This window comes from Rhamphochromis sp. 'chilingali' (assembly GCF_963969265.1).
Source record: "Rhamphochromis sp. 'chilingali' genome assembly, chromosome: 7".
Classification (NCBI taxonomy): Eukaryota; Metazoa; Chordata; class Actinopteri; order Cichliformes; family Cichlidae; genus Rhamphochromis; species Rhamphochromis sp. 'chilingali'.
The window spans coordinates 40,748,230-40,768,265 of NC_137934.1; the positions used below are offsets into that span (position 1 = coordinate 40,748,230).

Genomic DNA, 20,036 nt, shown 5'->3' on the forward strand with positions numbered 1-20,036 from the left:
GAGTGTGTGTGTGTGTCTGTGAGTGTGTGTGTGTGTCTGTGTGTGTGTGTGTGTGTGTCTGTGAGTGTGTGTGTGTGTGTGTGTGTGTGTGTGTGTGTGTGTGTGTGTGTGTGTGTGTGTGTGCATGTGGCAGCTCCAATTATAGAGCCAGCATTCCTCACTAGTTTGTCTCCTCTCCTTGCATCCTTGTTTCTGATGATGCCCCCCAGCAGACTGCAGCAGCACGCTTTCGGTGGTGTCGAGCCAAACGGACTTTAACGTGTGTTTGAACGAGCTGACGGTTCACTCGTTAAGCTGAAAGAAAGATGCTTTAATCACAGCAGTCACACATGTGTCCACTGCACCATCTGGTGCAGGCCCAGGCTCTTCCAGCAGCCACCAGGCCCAGGCTCTTCCAGCAGCCACTAGGCCCAGGATCCTCCAGCAGCCACCAGGCCCAGGCTCTTCCAGCAGCCACCAGGCCCAGGATCCTCCAGCAGCCACCAGGCCCAGGCTCTTCCAGCAGCCACTAGGCCCAGGATCCTCCTGCTCCACCAGGCCCAGGAGCGTTAAGATGCCGCCTAAGAGGAGCAACGTTAATGAGGAGGAACTGGAGGACATAAAGAAATCCCTAAACTTTATGTCTGAAGAAATAACAACAATTTCAAAACAACAAAAACTGATACTCAATTTAATGGATGATATTAAAGAACTAAGAAGGCAGAGCGAGGAAAAGGACAAGAAGATTGCTATGCTGGAAGGACGGGTGTCAGATCTGGAACAATATTCAAGAGTAAATGATGTGATAGTGACAGGACTGGAAACCAAGCATCAGACATACGCACGGGTAGCAGCAGCAGAGAGAGGGGAGCCACCCGAGCAAGAGCTACGCTCTTTGGAAGAGCAGGTAATGGCCTTCTTTAAAAGCAAAGGTATAGAAATGGACAGTAAAAATATTGAGGGATGCCATCCTCTTCCGAGAAAAAATCAAATACCTGCCATTATCATTCGTTTTGTTAATAGAAAACAGAAAAAAGAACTGTTCAAGCAAGGAAGAAAGCTAAAAGGTACAAATGTTTATTTAAATGAACACCTAATCAAGAAAAATGCAGACATTGCAAGACAAGCAAGAATATTAAGAAAACAGAAGAAAATACAGTCAACTTGGACGTCAGACTGTAAAATATTCATTAAGTTAAATGGAACACCAGAGCAGGCTAAGGTTCTAGTCATCAAAGAGATGACTGAACTAGAAAAATATAACTGATAAATGCAAAGCAGTGCTAAATATGATGGGACCGTCCAAGTGCACAACCAACGCAGATGTCTGACAATTTTCAACTAACAACTCATATAGATATTGAAAATAAGACATTGATGTATGACAGCAACATAGATCCTGATTGTAATTTCTTTAACAATAAGACAAATGAATGCAATTATTATACAAATGAGCAACTTAAAAAGGAATTCAAGGTAGAACAGGGTATAACAATGGTTCACTTTAATAGTCGAAGCTTATATGCAAACTTTCAATCCATCAAAGACTACATAACACAGTTTGAACAGCCATTCAATGTGATAGCCATATCGGAGACCTGGATAACTCCTGGAAAAGAAGAAGACTTTAAAATAAATGGATATGAATTCCTTCATGTAGACAGGATCAACAAGAAAGGAGGTGGGGTGGCACTTTACATTGATAAAAACCTAAAGTACAAAAGAATGGGAAGAATGACAACTGTTATTGATGGAGTGATGGAATGTTTATCAGTGGAAATAAGTATAGAAAAAAGGAAAAACCTAATTGTCAGTTGTATATATAGAACAGCAGGATCTAAGATTGAGATATTTAAGGATAATATGGAGGACTTATTTACAAATATAAATCAGAAAAGAATGTTTATTTGTGGGGACTTTAATATTGACTTATTGAATCCAAATCATAATAAGAGTACAGAAGAATTTATTGATTCCATGTACAGCATCGGTTTATTTCCACTGATAACAAGACCGACCAGAATAACATCTCATTGTGCAACTCTATTAGATAATATATTTACAAATATAATAGAAGGAAAGATAAAAAGTGGGCTGTTAATCAATGATATAAGTGACCATTTACCAGTCTTTGCATCGTATAATTGCCATTATAAAGTGAACAACGATGGACATAAGATTATTTACAAAAGAATAAGAACAGAGAAGACCTTAAATTGTCTTAGAAATGAACTTTTAAAGCAAGATTGGAATATTGTATATGAACAAACAGAAGTTAATAAAGCTTACGAAGGATTTTTAAGAACATTTAACACATTACTTGATAAAAACTGCCCAGTAATTGAAATCAATAGGAAACACAACTATGCAGGAAGACCATGGATGACAAAAGGACTACAAAATGCCAGCAAAAAAAAGAATACCCTATATCGAGAATTCATAAAAAAGAGAACAATAGAAACTGAAATGAAGTATAAAACTTACAAAAATAAATTAACTAATATAATGAGATCCTGTAAAAGAGAGTATTACATTAAAAGGTTAGAACACAATAAAGATAACACAAGAGATATATGGAATGTATTAAACAGAATAATCAAAAATGAATCAAGGAATAATGATTACCCTGGGTACTTTATAGAAGGGACAAGAAGTATTAATAACATGGAGGAGATAGTAAATGGCTTTAATGAATTCTTCGTAAATATAGGGCCAAAACTGGCAGAAGAAATAAAGGTTGATGGAATAGAAAGGGACACTGGTGAAAATATTGAAAGGAATAGTAGCTCAATGTTTTTAAGAGCAGTGGAAGAGAAAGAGATTTATGACATGGTTAGAGGACTTAAGAACAAAACCAGTACAGACTGGAATGATATTGATATGGTAACGGTAAAGACAGTTATTGATGGTATCGTAAAACCATTAAAATATATATTCAACTTGTCGTTTCAAAAAGGAGTTTTTCCACAAAAAATGAAAGTTGCTAAAGTTATTCCCATTTACAAAACCGGTGAAAGACATCATTTTACAAACTATAGACCAGTGTCAATACTCTCCCAGTTCTCTAAGATACTGGAAAAACTCTTCATAAAAAGATTTGACAGTTTTGTGGAAAAATATGAATTAATGACAGATAGTCAGTATGGGTTCAGAAGCAACAGATCAACAGCTTTGGCACTGATAGATCTAATGGAAAAGATAACGGAATGTATGGATAATAAGAGGTGTGCGCTCGGAGTTTTCTTAGATCTAAAGAAGGCGTTTGATACTGTTAATCATGAAATTCTATTAAAAAAACTGGAAAAGTACGGGTTTAGGGGAGTGGTTTTGGAATGGTTAAAAAGCTATGTAGGGAATAGGCAACAATATGTACAAATAAATGAATATAAATCTAATTTGATGGATATAGCTTGTGGAGTACCTCAAGGTTCAGTACTGGGTCCAAAAATGTTTATTATGTACTTAAATGATATCTGCAGAGTATCGGAGATTTTAAAGTTTGTAATATTTGCAGATGACACAAATATACTGTGTGCAGGTGGGGAGTTGCCACAGGTTTTGGAAATGATCACACAGGAATTAACGATATTAAAGAAGTGGTTTGATATAAATAAATTATCATTGAATCTCGATAAAACCAAATTTATGTTGTTTGGAAACCAAAAGAAAAACATCGAAGTAGAAATATGTGTTGACAATGTATATTTAGAAAGAGTAAATGAAATAAAATTTCTTGGGGTGATCATTGACCACGAGCTCTGTTGGAAGCCACACATTACTTATGTTCGGGGGAAATTGGCACGGGGCATTGCCGTCCTGGAAAAGCAAAGCATATGTTGGATCAGAAAGCACTGCACATTTTATACTGTGCTTTACTACTGCCATATATGAGCTACTGTGTAGAGGTCTGGGGAAACACATACAAAAGTAACACACAAACAATAACTATAATACAGAAAAGGGCCATTAGATTAATAAATAATGTAGGGTACAGGGACCATACAAATGCACTCTTTGTCAAAATGCAAGCTATTAAATTCCAAGACTTGGTGAAGCTTAAAACAGCGCAAATAATGTATAAAGTAAGAAATAAATTGCTTCCCAAAGAAATCTGTAAATTGTTCATAGAAAGAGAAGGTGGGTATAACTTAAGAGGGAAATGGAATTTAAAAATACAAAGTGCTAGAACAACTTTAAGAACTATGTCAATCTCAATTTCAGGAGTTAAATTATGGAACAGTCTAACAGAAGAAATAAAAGACAGTCAAAACATAAAACAGTTTAAAGTAAAATATAAAAACCTAATTTTAAATAAGTATAAGAATGAAGAAAACGGGGTTAACCCAGGATGGTAATGTTGCTGGTAATGGTGTTGCGGTTCTTTTTTGGTTGTTTTTTTGTTTTTTTTGTTTTGTTTTGTTTTGTTGTTTTTCCATAACTTGTGTATCTGCAAATATACACATTCTGTATTTTTCATATGAAAGAAACTATACTGTGGTGGGGCTTGCTAATTTCTTGTTTTTGATTTATGTATGTTATGTTTTGTTTTACTTCATATGTTTATATGTTTCATATGTTGTTTGTTTAATTTAAGACAAAAAAAAATTTAAATGAATGAGAGGTAAAACTTGAGGGGGTAGGGACAAATAAGTAAATACTTCAGCCTACTCCTTTTCAAACAAATAATGGAATGATATTTTGTAATGATTGTGAAGGCACATGTTTGAAATGTTTGAAATAAAAATGAACTGAACTGAACTGAACTCTTCTTGTTTACACTCGTAATAACACAAACACTAAATCCTCCTGTTTGTAGCAGTGTGTACACCTGAGACTGTCACCTGTCTGTCTGTCCTGCACTCTCTCTCTGTTTCTTTCTCTCTGATTGTGGAATAAAAGTATGAACATGTGTTTATAAGTTACACTTGTGTCTGAATCCTGCAGCTTATCACACATTTGATTTCCATGTGTGACGACTGCAAGTGTCCAGAGTGAGGACAGACTGAGGGACCCACTGCTGCACATCATCTGTGAGGCTTTGCAGCCCTGATGATCCACCAGGACAAACTCAGCAGTGTGTGAGGAAGAGGAGGAGGAAGAGCCAGCAGCAGCTGACAGATGGAGAGAATAGACAGACTGTTCCCTGTTTGTGAAGGACTGCTAGGAAAGTTTAACTGTCTGTGCTGAATCAGTCTTATTAGGTAATGTTCAAATAATGTGATCATCCCAGTGTTTCCAGTGTGGAGAAAGTACTCAGGGCCTTCAAGCTACACACTATGAAAGGCAGCAACAAGTTTAATGTTCAGAAACCTAAAGTATGCATCAGCAGCAGAATGGAGCTAAAATAAATGTTGGTTTCAGTTCTATGAAGCTTTGAGTATTTTGGATCAGTAGCTGCTGTGTTTGTTGCATCATATTGCTGTAACTGTTTATATGCTTTATATATTCTGAGCTAAGTTGATCTATAGTGTTACATCATATTCTATAAGGATGTTATGTGTTTGTAGACTTTCTGCCCAGTTTGACCCATTTAGCAGACGTCAGCCTGTTTAAGGCTCTGATGTCTATTCTGTGTGACTTACAGCAGTTATGACATGGTCTGATTTTCTCACCCAATAAAGGAATATTTCATATATCAGTCTACTCTTCATTCTATCAGACACAGTTATCACAGCTCCTACATTTGCTTTTTACACATGTATGTAAGCATTGAGCCAAATTTAGTAATGCCAACATATTAAACAAACAATATTTGTTACATAATACATCTGTAGATACACTGTCACAGATACTTTTTAGTAGAGGTGGGAATCACCATACATCCCACGATACAATATTATTGCAATTTTTTAAAATATTTTGCGATATTCAGATTCTGTACATAAAGGTAAACTTTATCAATATTCATTTTATCTAATATCAAAGTCTCACACTCAGTCTTTCTCTCATTTCAGTTTTATTGTTGACAAACTTGAATGGTTTGTATTACAGTCTAGTCCCACTGAACTGAATGCAACCATCTGGTACAATTATAACTATTCTGAACTATGCAATATGAAAACTATGCAGCCCCTTCAGCAACTGAAGAATTTGAAAGTAAATTAAAACAAAATAATTTTACATTAAATAAAAAAGTTTTAAACTTAATTAAAATAAAACATGTCTTAAATTAAAATAAGTAAACTGTCATGTTTATTGCTGCCAAAAACAAGTTAAACACATTTGGACAGTGAAGGAATGTCAGGATTCTTGCTCAGAAAAAGGATCAACATGCTCTGAAGTCAGAGTCCACAAAAACTTTTTTTTGTAACAAAATATCGATTTCTGCCGTCCCTGTATCGATACATTATTAGAAAACAAAATATCACGATACTACACAGTATCGATTTTTTCCCCCACCCCTACTTTTTAGATGACCTTTTTTTTTTCCACTTTTGAGCTTTAAACCTTTAAAGAAATGTCACAGGGAAACGGTGATCAGTTAGACCCACTGCAGCGTACGATAGAGGAACTCAGGGAAGAACACATACAACTCAGTGAAACGTTCATAGAATTCAGTCAATATATCAGAACAATCACTCGAGAAAACACACAACTCAGTCAAGCAAACGCACAACTCAGTCAAGAAAACGCACAACTGAGTCAAGAAAACGCACAACTGAGTCAAGCAAACGCACAACTGAGTCAAGAAAACGCACAACTGAGTCAAGAAAACGCACAACTGAGTCAAGAAAACGCACAACTCAGTCAAGAAAACGCACAACTGAGTCAAGCAAGTGAGTGCAACGATGTCACAGAGGTTTTAGGGCAGCATCAACTCCAGCAGATATATTTGTCACTCTGGAGCACATTTTAGGAAAATAACAAGAAGTAAATGAAGGAAACCGACAGAAGCAGACAGGATAAGACGAGCGTCGTATCTGAGACAATAACCAGGGCCGGACCGTTTCTGACAGCTGCATCGTTTTTATTGTGCAACAACACGGCAGCAGAGGACGATTTGATTTGGTCTTGGGAATAAATCACTACTGGAAATCACAGGACTCAGATCAACACACGTCTGCTCTCCAGAACCAGGACGACATGCTGAGATCACGGTGGGCGACAAATGTTCATCAGCAGAACGATGAGACAGAAACACAGAAGAGCCGTTTGGAAAGGCAGGAGGTACAGTGCTAACAGGCTGCAAGAAATATAAATACAGACTCACGTCTGTCTCTGTCAGCACTTATCATGCAAAAGATACGACACACGTGTGCAAAGAAGTGTCCAGGTTCATCCTGACCATCAACCTGTCTGACTGAAGGGCATTTCTGCCAGCAGGACTTCAGATATAAAGAAATGTCACAGGGAAACGGTGATCAGTTAGACCCACTGCAGCGTACGATAGAGGAACTCAGGGAAGAACACATACAACTCAGTGAAACGTTCATAGAATTCAGTCAATATATCAGAACAATCACTCGAGAAAACACACAACTCAGTCAAGCAAACGCACAAGTGAGTCAAGAAAACGCACGACTCAGTCAAGAAAATGCACAACTGAGTCAAGCAAACGCACAACTGAGTCAAGCAAACGCACGACTCAGTCAAGAAAACACACAACTGAGTCAAGAAATCACACAACTCAGTGAAAACTACATACAACTCTATCAAGAAAACACACAACTCGGGCAAGGAAACGCACAATTGAGGCAAGAGATGGCAGAACTCAGACAAACCGTGGAAAATCTTCAGCGCCCAGCGGTACATGAACAAGAGACAACAGAAAGAGAATCGCCTGGTTCGTGGGGTCTAAACCTACTTAAAGTAGGTTTAACTGCTGCCGGATGTGTCATTGCTCTTCCTGCAGCTTTCTGGGTCGCCTCTAAGATTTTCGGCTGAAGCGAATGTCCCGCTCTGTGGGGTCGTGATTATTGTCATCATGTACTCATATATGTAAGCATTGAGCCAAATGTAATAATTCTAACATATTAAACAAACAATATTTGTCTCTTATGTATAATACATCTGTAGATACACTGTCACAGATACTTGTCTTTGAGTGAAGATTTAAGGTGATAGGAAATATAAATAACTGCAACTTGAATCTCTGACCCAGAGTTCAAGCTCACTGCTGTAATTATTTATTTATATATATATATATATATATATATATATATATATATATATATATATATATATATATATATATATATATATATATATATATATAGATATATATATAGATATATCATAATAATCTGACAATACATATAATATTGGCCATATTATATTTACATTACCACAGTGAGATGACTTCAGTCTCATGAACAACGTTAGCTAATTGTTATTTACTAACTAATCTTAAATGACTGTTCAGCACAGAAATGAAGCCCAACAATCATGTTTACAGTCCTTTGGTCTCAGATGAACAAAATATGTTCTCCTTCATTTCTGTCACACAAAGCTGTATGACACGTTTCTCGCGGTTAGTATCATGGTTGCTAGGCAACCTGAACAGCGCGACGAAGGCTAGACCGTCCCATTTCACAAGCCTCTCACTTCCGCACTTCTCGTACTTATAGTACGCGCCGTACGTAGTACGCGTGCGGTCGCTGGATTGGGACACAGCCTGGGCCTGCCAGAGTCAGAAATGAGGATAAAACAGGAAGTTTGACAGCAGTGAGTTCCTGCAGCGACCTCTCGTTTCTCTCCTCAGTGCTGCATGTTCGTGAACGTGAGCCCGGACGCGAAGGAAACTCTGCTGCAGTTCGGCTCCACCATACGGCAGGTGTCGCTCGGCAACGCGACGCAGAAAAACAACAGAAACGCCAAGTAGGACAGATGTTTCAGGCACGAGAAGTCCCTGGACTTTTTGAGGGGACAACAATAATAATAACAATGTGCAGTAAAACATACACTCATTCTTTTCATTTATTAGGTTCCTGTGTCGTGTTGTTTGTGTTGGCAGTGAGTTGGAGGGCGGGGTGGGGTGGGCTGCTTTTAACCAGGTAATAATAATAATAATAATAATAATAATAATAATGGATACTTTATTGATCCCCATGGGGAAATTACTTGTTTTTCTCTGCATTTGACCCATTCACTCAGTGAAGCAGTGGGCAGCCCACTAAGCAGGCGCCCGGGGAGCAGTGTGTAGGGACGGTACCTTGCTCAGGGGTACCTCAGGGTAGCCGTTAAGTGGATTCGAACCGCCGACCTTCCGATCATGGGGCGACCACTTTACCTACTGAGCTATCCCTGCCACTTTGTGCTACATTTGTGTATGAAAAGTGCTTTATAAATAAAGGTTGATTGATTGTGCGTAGTGCCGACGCGGGACAGTTTCCAATTGTGTAGTGCTGTTGTTCCTAGTGTGACTCTGCAATGACAATAAAGAGTCTCTCGTCTTCTCTTGACGATGAGCTGCTCGTCCACCACAGCACTGAATCCAGCTCAGTTACAAGTTACAAAAGAAAATCATTTTTACTCGAGTACTGAAATTCATACTCAAGAAAACGCATGTTTCAGCTTCATTGCACGAGGCAGAGCAATTACGTTTCAGCGGACATCATGGCGTCCGCGTGTCCTGCTGTGGAGAGGACTCTTCTTTTAAACCTTCTTATCTCTACTAAGTAGAGACGTACAGGAAATAGTTGAGAGGGAAAGGGCCGGACTCAAACCCGTGCGGCTGCGTTCCAGCCATGTGGGATGTGGTCACCATGAGCTGAGCTCAGCCGACGTCAGAGACGACTTTGAGTCAAACGTATGACACGTGTCCGTCTGTGGTCCTAGCTGCTGCCTCCTCGCTCCTTCAGCAGCTGCTTGAGGACTCTCAGGTTAGAGATGTCCTCCGCGATGACCGGGATCTCCTCGCCGCGATGCTCCTCGCCACCGTCGCCTTCCTCGCTGTCAGAGAGCGTGCACAGGAGAGCGTCGTTCTCGTACGTGGGGAAGTAATACCTGCGGAGCGAGACGAAGTTTAGTGCTCAGGCTCAAATTAGTCCCAACTTAAAAAAGGACGCCATTTTCATCAGCTGATAAAAATACTCCAAATGAAGTGTAAACATCTGTGGCGTTGACCACGTTCATCAGCAGCTGGACGCCAGCTTTAAAGCCCGCGCTCTCATTGGTCAATTCTGCAGGCGCTTCGTTAAACCTACTGCGGCTGGTCCCAGGCGGACATCTCTGGCAGTTTCATCACGTGACCTTCAGCCGCGATGTGACGCAGGGCGTCCGCCCGGCAGTCGAACATCCGCGTGCAGCCGTAGCAGCGGCTCTGATGGATCTGCCGCCGGATGAAGTTCACCAGTTTGACCTGCTGGTAGAACTTGAGGTCTGAGGGAGGACAGAACATTAGAAACACTCAGAAGGAAGAAATAGAAGGAAACTGCGCTCGAATGACCACGGAGATTTCACTCACCGAGCTCGGTCTTAAGGAGGTCGAAGCCGTGAGCCTCCTGCAAAACAATCACGAAACAGAAAGACGTCAGGGTGACGCAACGCCGCGACGCTGGTTACAGACTTCATAAATAACAAAACCAGAAAGCAGAGAGAAACTTTTCTGCCTCTCAGGTAAACTCGTCACTCGTGAGCAGAAACTTAGAGTCACGTTTGGGAAACTGGTTCTAACTTTAAACCATCAGAACGTTTAATCAACGACAAAATCTGACTGCAGTCGACGTCCAATCCTAGATTTGATTTATTGTTCACGAGTGTTAAGTCTAATTGTTGAATGTTGTCATTGTGTTTCTTAAATTTGTACGGTCTGAGTTCAACCTATAGGATCAAGACGTTCCTTTGTCTCTGACCTCTCCAGCCACTCTGTGCTGGGGGAGCTTTTATTGCAGATGCATCCTGACAGATCTGTTTCTTCTGTTGTAAGCTTCCTGCTTTTATGATCCTTTTGGTCAGCAGGAGGTCTCTCACACACACACACACACACACACACACACTTGTTAAAGTTTTGACAATCATGTATTTATTTGGAACCTTTTCAAAATAAAAGGCTCTTCAGCTTCGGTCCATCTGTGTGTGAGGGCACTTTTTGAGTAAAATCCATGTTTTGTGCTTACGATGGATTCATGCGTTTGCAGAGACCTCAGGAAGCAGATCGTTTCCTGTTAGTGTGCACTGTCTCCGTTCTCCCAGAATGCTTTGCAGAATCGTTTCAGGGATGAAAAGCAGAAAACGATATTTTCCTTCTCTGAAACTTCTACGTTCCCGTACCTTCATATGCGCGTAGATCTGCTCCAACGTCTCCGATTGGTGATCACAGAACAGACACACTGCAGAGACCGGATGAGCCTGCCAGTCCGACCAATCACTGCGGACGATACGGAGATGAAACGAGCTGAAGACTGAAAGCATTCACACAGGATCAGAGGAGGAGTAGGAAGTGGACTTGATTTAAACTTTTGTATCCAGGCTGACGCAATAAATGAGAATATTCTCAGGAGGGACAACCCAAGGTTCAGTATCTGGGATCGAGCCGGGGATCAAACCTCCAACCTTTCGCTGCACCTCCTGATCCACAGCTACCCCGAGCTCACAGCACCTGGTTCAGCACCTGGTTAGCGCTGGAGATCAAGCGTGCTCAGACTGGTGATGTCGTGTTGGTTTAAAATAAACGTTACACCCAGTAACTGCACCATCTGGTGGTAAAAAACTGGTATTACATGCAAGTGCAGCCCGGCCCGGTTTTTGCCTTTAACACGACACAGAGCAGTGTGTATGACATGCATCAGGACACTTTAGTTAATGCCGTCCTCACAGAGCTACATGAGGATACTTACTCATCCTCATCATCCGCCAGCTCACGGTCATCTTCGCTTTGCAGCTCCTCCCACGTTTTTCCCAGTTCCTGACAGGACAGGAGGGACGCTTTAAAATCGGAACAATACATTCAGGTCGTGCGTTTGCTTCTACAGAACTGCTTCGTTTATCCTGACGTGGAAGCGTGTGGCGAGTGTGTCGCTGGGCTTTACCAGGTAGTTGATGACGTAGAAGCGGTCGTACTCGTGGTTTTTGGCGCTGATGCGGCGGTGAGCTTTTTTCCTTCAGCGTGGTTTTATCTCGAAACGTTTTCTCGCAGTACAGACACTGCAGACTGAAGCGAGGGGAGCAAAATGAAAAGGCGCGCGAAACAAAACTTAACGCTGTGAATAAAAAGCAACGATTAGCGTACCTGTCCAGTTTGTCCTGCAGCGTGTCGAGGAACTCGCTGCAGTAGACGATGTTGTCCGGCAGTCCGATGCTGAAGGAATGCTCTCTGGCCATGTGGTTCAGCAGAGACCACCTGGAAACAGCACGTGGAGCCATTTTTAATAAACAACAGAAAACATCAGCTGACATCATCACTGTTAGCACTGCGCTGCAGTCCTTTGGGCTTCGTCCAGAAGTTCCCATTTGGACAAGACTTCAAGATCCATGCAGCGTGCCCATAGTGGCAGACAGAGGGAAGCAGCCTCCCTCGCCATGGGCCGCTGCATGTCCAAATGTGAGGAGACCCGGAGCGGACGCGGGTTATGTCTCTCGGCGTCCTCCCACAAGGAGCTGGAGGTGGTGGCTGTGCAGAGGGAGGCCGAGCATCTGCGAACCAACACAGTGACTGAAAATGGATGGATGGAAGCTTAACTGGAGGTAAAGACACAGATCCACACAAGAACTGTGGTAAACACCAGTGAGAAGCCAGTCACACCTTCATGCCATTCATGAACCAGCACACACCTGCACAGGTCTGAGACCTGACCCTTAGCAGGAGAGGAAGAAGGATGAGGAGCTGCACTGGTCTCAGATCAGCTTCTTGGTTCAGGCTCAGACATGTCACTGAATGATGTTTATGGAATTATGCATCAAAGCAGCTTTTTGGGGGTTGGATCATAAGAGATGACTACAGGAAGCAAAGAAGCTTTTAGTCACATGATTTCAGGAAGCTCTACCTTCTGTCTGCTTTAATCTAACACACGTGAGGTTTCCAGGACTGATGGGAATCCTGCGGCGCTTTACCTGTTTCCCGTGAACTCTTCGCTGCAGAACATGCAGAGACGATGGAAGCTGCTGTCGTCTCGCTCCTTCGGCTGCTGCTCCAGGACCTCCTCCTGTGGGAGCACAGAAGAGCTCAGAGGAATTCTTCAGAAAACTACCTCAGAGTGCTCAGATATTTAAAGTGCAGAGGTTACAACGACACAAAGCGTGTCAAATCATCACTCAAATCTGCAATTTTTCTGATTTTGCCTGATTTTCAGACTTTGCCTCAAAATAAAGTTTAAAAGAAACGAAACTTTCAGCAGCACAAGATTCACTCAGGATGCTCCGAGTCTCACGTCTCCTCACCAGTCGTTTCTGCTGCAGCTTCTCTCGGAGGACTCTGTCTTCTGGAAGGACGTCACACAGCAGGAAGTAGTCCTCCTGCTCCTCTGTCAGGTCAGCGAGGAAGAAGAGTTTTTAATGAGTCATTAATCAGAGCTGGAGGAAGTGTACGTGGTTCACTTTGAAAGGTCAGGTCCTCTGTGGGTTTGAGTGAACTCACCGACTGGGCCCGTGGAGTTGGTTTTGATGACGCTGCAGAAATCTGTGAGCGGCTGCTCGAGGAATCTGCCCTTCCAGTACAGCAAGTACCTGATGGAGGAAACTCCTCAGTAAAACCGACTCACAGCCAGGTTTACCGGCGCACAGAAACACTTCGTCACGGTTCATAAAGGCAGCACACTAACAGGCGTGGACATGCTGGACTTGTTGTATATATGTATACTTGTAAGGTAAGGGTTTCCCCCCATCACCCCAAATAATTACAGGAAGTCTTTGGTGAAATGATCGAGTTCCAAATGCTAAAAACATCCAAACGTGTTCCCGAGAGTTAAACGAGTGAGCCGGAGCATGTGTGGCTCGTACTTTGGGACGTCTGCCATGAGTTTGACGTCGGCGATGACAAGCTTGTGCTCCATCAGCAGGTGTCTGAGGAGGACGTCTTTCTGCGGCGGTGGGACGGACTCAGAGCAGAACAGGCAGACCAGCGGCTCGGAGCCGGGACATTGAACACCGGGAGGGCTGGAGGTGTCAGCCGGCTGCTCAGGGAAACACAGCGGCTCCAGAATGCTGTCCTTACCTGAGAAAGCAGAAGAGAGACTACACTTTATATACCCCACACACACTCTACTCCAGCTCCACTGGAACGGTTCGCAGCCGAGTGTGAAGCAGCGGGAATGAGGATCAGCACCTCCAAATCTGAGGCCATGGTTCTCAGACGGAAAAGGGTGGAGTGCCCACTCCGGGTCGGGGATGAGTTCCTGCCCCAAGTGGAGGAGTTCAAGTATCTCGGGGTCTTGTTCGCGAGTGATGGGAGAAGGGAGCCGGAGATCGACAGACGGATTGGGGCTGCAGCTGCAGTAATGCAGACTAGGGCTGCCACGATTAGTCGACTAGTCACGATTATGTCGACTATTAAAATCGTCGACGACTAATTTAATTTAATAGTCGACGCATCGTTTGAAGCTTTGTAAGATCACAAAGGACGCAGGAATGAGTAGTAGGATTTAAGAGTGTAATAACGGACTGAAACAGAAGATGGCAGCACTGCATGTACAAGGATGCCAGCTGCCGTTAAACCCCGAAGAAGAAGCTGTGTCCCAGAATTCATAGCGCAGCTGTCAACAATGGCGGCAGCTAGGTAGTTTTAACTTTACTCTTACGTTTAACATATTTTCAGGCGAGAATGTAGCTGTGTAAACCTCAAATATCTGCTCAGTTTATCAAGACACCACATATTTTCAAAAGCGCTCCGACGTTTTCGGAGACGTCTGTTACCCACTAGCTCGTTAGCTAGGCGGGGGCAAGGCTAACTAGCGCCGTGAGAACACCGGACTCCCGGCAAATCATTTTCAAACCCACCGCCGTCTTTCGCTACTCAGGTTAAACATATATATAAGTCACTTAGATAACTTAAAAATGTTATTGTTTGGCTTTCTTTAGTATTTTATTTGTTCCTGAGTAAATCGGTTTGGCTGAGATTAAAGTTATAGTTTTTTGCACAGCTAAAACTGTCAAGCAGACAGCTGATTATCAGAAGTGTGAGATGCTGGAGAATATACTCCGGTGTCCTGTTATATTTTAGAAAGCAAGGAGTTTATTAAACTTCACCGAAACAATCTGCAAATTTCATTAAAAATTAATAAACTATCATCTTGTCTTTATTTTTAGTTAGCACAAACACTTCAAGCTGTAAGCTAATGATAGTTATATAAGACCAGATGCTGCCGGTGCAATAAGCAGTACGCTGTACGTCCAATGGATGATGATCTGATTAGTCACTAATCGCAAAAATAATCGGTGACTAGTCGACTATCAAAATAATCGTTTGTGGCAGCCCTAATGCAGACGCTGCACCGGTCCGTCGTGGTGAAGAGGGAGCTGAGTGTAAAAGCGAAGCTCTCAGTTTACCGGTCGATCTACGGCCCTACCCTCACCTATGGCCACGAGCTGTGGGTAGTGACCGAAAGAACGAGATCGCAGATACAAGCGGCAGAAATGAGCTTCCTCCGAAGGGTGGCTGGCCTCTCCCTTAGAGATCGGGTGAGAAGTTCGGCCATCCGGGAGGGGCTCAGAGTAGAGCAGCTGCTGCTCCACATGGAAAGGAGCCAGCTGAGGTGGTTCGGGCATCTGACAAGGATGCCCCCTGGGCGCCTCCTGGGTGAGGTGTTCCGGGCATGTCCTACCGGGAGGAGGCCCCGGGGCAGACCCAGGACACGCTGGAAAGACTATATCTCTCGGCTGGCCTGGGAACGCCTTGGTGTTCCCCCGGATAAGCTGGAGGAGGTGGCTGGAGAGAGGGAGGTCTGGGCCTCTTTGCTTAGGCTGCTGCCCCCGCGACCCGGCCTCGGATAAAGCGGACGAAGATGGATGGATGGATGGACACTCTACTCCAGACCAGGTGAGTCAAAACCAAGCGGAAGCGAGAATGTACAGCCTGGCATGAAGAAGCATTTCCCTCTGATCTACAAAAATCTGTCTGTATACAATTATTTTCATCACCCGTGGGGACAAAACTATGATCTAAAAGTTAAAAAAAAATTAATGAATTAATTAAATAACTCATTAATCGAGCTCAGACTTTACACGCTGTTAAATCCTGAATAAACTTCGCAGCTGTCAGACTGAGGATACTGACTGAATATAGAGATTGCTGTATAATCAGAGTTAGCAGCCCAGCTATTTCCTAGCCTGCTAGCTTAGCCGGGCGGGTTCCCGCCTGCTTTTCTGATTTTTTTTAGCCTTTTTTCTGCTGATTGTGAATTCCCACAGACTCGGAGAGTCACCGACACCCAAAGCTTTGCACGCAGACCACCAGATATCAGCAATAAAGCCGCGGACACGTTTAAAAAGTCACACTTACCGTCTTTACTCGGCTCGCTGGCGGCCATGTCTGGTGTCACGTGGTGCAAATAACACAAATCGAACCAATCGGAGGCCGTAAAATGCCAACGAAGCGCCTTCGCGGACCCCTGGTAAAACGCGAATTAGAAAAGGTGCATTCAAGTGGTTAAAGGAAATATGAAAACTTAAGTTTCGAAAGCTGAAGGTTAATTAATGTGAATGAAGTTGACTAACATGTAACATTGGACGTTGTTGCATATAGGTGCTGTGCTTTTTGGAAATCGAATTTCCCAGAGAAACCCACCCGAGGGATTAATAAAGTTCTATCTTATCTTATCTTATCTTATCTTATCTTATCTTATCTTATCTTATCTTATCTTATCTTATATATAGCAAAGAATATAAATCACATGAACACTCAGATCCTCCAGATATACCTGAGCGTGTTCTCTGAACATGAAAGTTTAGTGTTCATAAATCCCCATTTATTAACATTGCATTAGCATATGTTTCCTCTCCTCTATTACAAATTTTTAAATGAAACGTTATTTGTGAATGTGTACCATGTGTACAGGTGTAAGGTTCCTTAAAATAAAAGTCTGAAAATAACATTTGAGTTTCTGTACAGGGGGGGCACAAGAAGGCTGGATATGGTGCAAATTCTTAAATAAATGACCCAAGTTTTATACGTGAAGTCCGTTTTAAGGTGGAGTGGCTGCTGATGACACACAGCTCATCATCCAGCTTGGATTCGGGAATTCACTGGAAGCATGTTGTGGTCAAAGACCACTGGGGGGCACAAACAGCTCAGTGTTCATCCTGCAGTCTGACTCACTCTCAGGTTTGGTGCTGTTATTCTCAAAAAAACAAAAAAAACAAACTATAGATAAAAGCAATGACAGCAATACTGCATAAATTATAAACCTTTCTCCCTTTAAGCACAGAATGAAAATATGAAAACACACTGTCAGCTGTTTTTATTTTTAATATTGCAAATACATACATGATGTGATGTCATGCCATGGTGATAATCTCATATATGACATGTTATTATGACTCTGTAATCACCGAAAAGTGCTCAGAGTCAGTCTTTGTGACTGCAGTTTTTTAGTCCAGCATAAAAACCAAAGTATTTCACAAATACTTTGAACCAGTATATAAAAAAACATTTTGAGTTTTAAAAGTTCATGTTCACTGGCGCACACACTACCAGACACTCCTTCTCCATGCTTCATGGTGGGAACCATGCATGTAGAGACCATCGTTCACCTTTGTGGAACCAAAGATCTCAAATTTGGACTCATCACACCAAAGCACAGATGGTCTAATGTCCATTCCTTGTGTTTCTTGGCCCAAACTAATCTCTTCTGCTTGCTATTTGACCATAAAGGCCCGATTCACACAGTCTCCTCTGAACAGCTGATGTAGAGATGTGTCTGTTACTGGAGCTCTATGTGGCATTTATCTGGGCTCTGATCTGAGTAGCTGTTAACTTGTGATTTCTGAGGCTGGTGGATGAATGTATCCTCAGCAGTGTTGGGACTAACGCGTTATTAAGTAACGCGTTACAGTAACGTTATTATTGTGGTAACGAGCACGGTAACTAGTTATTATGCCAAAATCAGGAACGCGTTAGTCGTTACTGGGATTTAGATAGGGTCGTTACTCGTTACTTCGTGTGGTGGCTATCGCGGAGCTTCCACAGATTCAGTAACATTAGCAAGTGGTGGAGGCCAGCAGGTGGATGAAGGAAAAGGGGCGCAGAAGGAGCAGAGACCCGAGGCGGCCGCCGGTCCGAGTGTGAACTGAACTTCAGGTAAGAAGTTATGACCTGCAGTCTCTCTGGGTCAGATATGAACCAAGTTTAGGTGGAGTTTATTTTCGTTATTCTGACTTTTTCCGTACTGCGTGCTAGCTAGCATGACGGAGTTTCTATACAGCTGGGTGGTGCTATGATGTTACTGATGTTGAACTTTATTTTGTTCATAAGTTATTAGAGTTGCCAACCGTCCCGTCTGGTATTCGCGTTTCTTATTGAGCTGAAAAGGAACAGTTTGTCCCGTAATTCAGCTACAATGAAAAAGGCACAAAGCTGGAGTTATTCTGTCTTTACGCTGCACAGCTGCCTCTTCTTTCATTCTCCCCCCTCCCTCTCCCGTTTCTACTTCAATCATGAAACTGATCAATGATCAGCTGATCGGCTCTCTTGTTTGTTTATCGCCCACTTTGCGCCGAAAGAGGAAACCAGCGGATGTCGCGCTAAACAACAGCAGCACTTTTAAGCTTGATCAGCTGTTGTTAGAATTTATTTAACATTAATTTCTAGTATCAGCTGATGTTTGCTGGAGCCACAGCTGTAAAGCTGCTGGTCATGATATGGTTTGGTTATCTGGTGAGAGGGAAACATGAAGATGAAACCAGGAGATGTCCTTACTGAATCATCAGAGCTGTGATGGAGAAACAGGTTTACCTTTTAGGTGACATGAATGAGTTGAAGGGAAGTTATGAACTGTTTCTGAGAGACAAATAACACCAGGATCCTTTTCTAAGCAGCTGACAGCTGGTAACTGTGCAGGGGCGGGTCTAGCAAAGTGTTGCCAGGGGGGCAGGTAGGACATTAACAGGGAAAGGGGGGCACAAGGAAATACTTTTCTTTCTTATTCTCATTTTACTACATGCATTACTGACTATATTAATTTCTGTGTGGATAACACCGTACCTACCAGGACTGTACAGTGTTTCTCCAACAACAAACCTTGGATTACCCCAGAAATTAAAGCTGTCCTCAAGCAGAAGAGGAGGGCCTTCAAATCCAAAGACAAAGAGGAGTTGTAAAGGGTGCAGAGAGAGTTGAGGAGACTGATAAGGAATGGGAAGGATAGCTACAGGCAAAATATGGAGAACCAGCTTCAGCAAAACAACGTTGGTGAAGTCTGGAGAGGCCTCAGAACCATCTCAGGCCACAAACAGCAGAACTCTCTGCCTGGGAGGGACGTGAGGTGGGCAAATGAACTGAATCATTTCTTCAACAGATTTGACTCAGCCATGAGGCAGTCTACAACATCGGCTGCAGACTCACCCACCCCCACTGCTGCTGTTCCACCTCAGACCCTTCACACCTCCTCTATTCACCCTGCTCACTCCTCCCCACCCCCAACAACAGCATCCAATACACACTCAACACAAGGCTCCAGCCTGTCTCTCTCAACCACCCAGGTTAGGAGGGAACTGAGGAGGATTAATGGCAAGAAGGCAGCGGGCCCAGATGGCATCAGCTCGAGGGTCGTCAGGTCCTGCGCGGACCAACTGTGTGGGGTGATGGAGCACCTCTTCAACCTGAGCCTGAGGTTGGGAAGAGTCCCACAGCTCTGGAAAACCTCCTGTGTTGTACCAGTGCCAAAGACTTCACGCCCCAAGGACCTCAACAGCTACAGGCCGGTGGCTCTGACATCCCACCTGATGAAGACCCTGGAGCGGTTGGTCCTGGCTCAGCTTCGGCGCCTAACAAGCTCATCACTGGACCCACTTCAGTTTGCCTACCAGCCTGGCATTGGAGCGGATGATGCCGTCATTCACCTCCTACATCGTTCCCTCGCTCACCTGGAGACCGCTGGAAGCACTGTGAGAATCATGTTCTTTGATTTCTCCAGTGCCTTCAACACTATTCTTCCCTCGGTTCTGAAGGACAAGCTGGAGAACTCTGG

At 43.0% G+C, this 20,036-nt stretch overlaps 1 protein-coding gene and 1 pseudogene across 2 annotated transcripts in view; one reads left to right on the top strand and one right to left on the bottom strand.

Annotated features, from left to right (window-relative positions):
- The window catches only part of LOC308399542 (uncharacterized protein), a 78,863-nt gene extending 76,190 nt beyond the window's left edge, over positions 1-2,673 (top strand). Inside the window, exon 4 of the transcript XR_013972198.1 lies at positions 213-2,673. The gene's annotated coding sequence lies outside the window, so the exon portion shown is untranslated. The remainder of the gene's footprint in view (positions 1-212) is intronic.
- A 5,535-nt stretch (positions 2,674-8,208) lies between these two features.
- Positions 8,209-16,409, bottom strand: LOC308400251 (zinc finger protein 277-like; annotated as a pseudogene). Its single transcript, XR_013974815.1, has 12 exons — positions 16,352-16,409; positions 13,855-14,068; positions 13,493-13,581; positions 13,297-13,379; positions 12,970-13,061; positions 12,149-12,259; positions 11,949-12,070; positions 11,757-11,824; positions 11,191-11,287; positions 10,385-10,421; positions 10,125-10,299; positions 8,209-9,924 (listed from the first exon to the last, which is right to left on the bottom strand). The product of XR_013974815.1 is annotated as a zinc finger protein 277-like (transcript).
- Between the last annotated feature and the right edge of the window lie 3,627 nt (positions 16,410-20,036).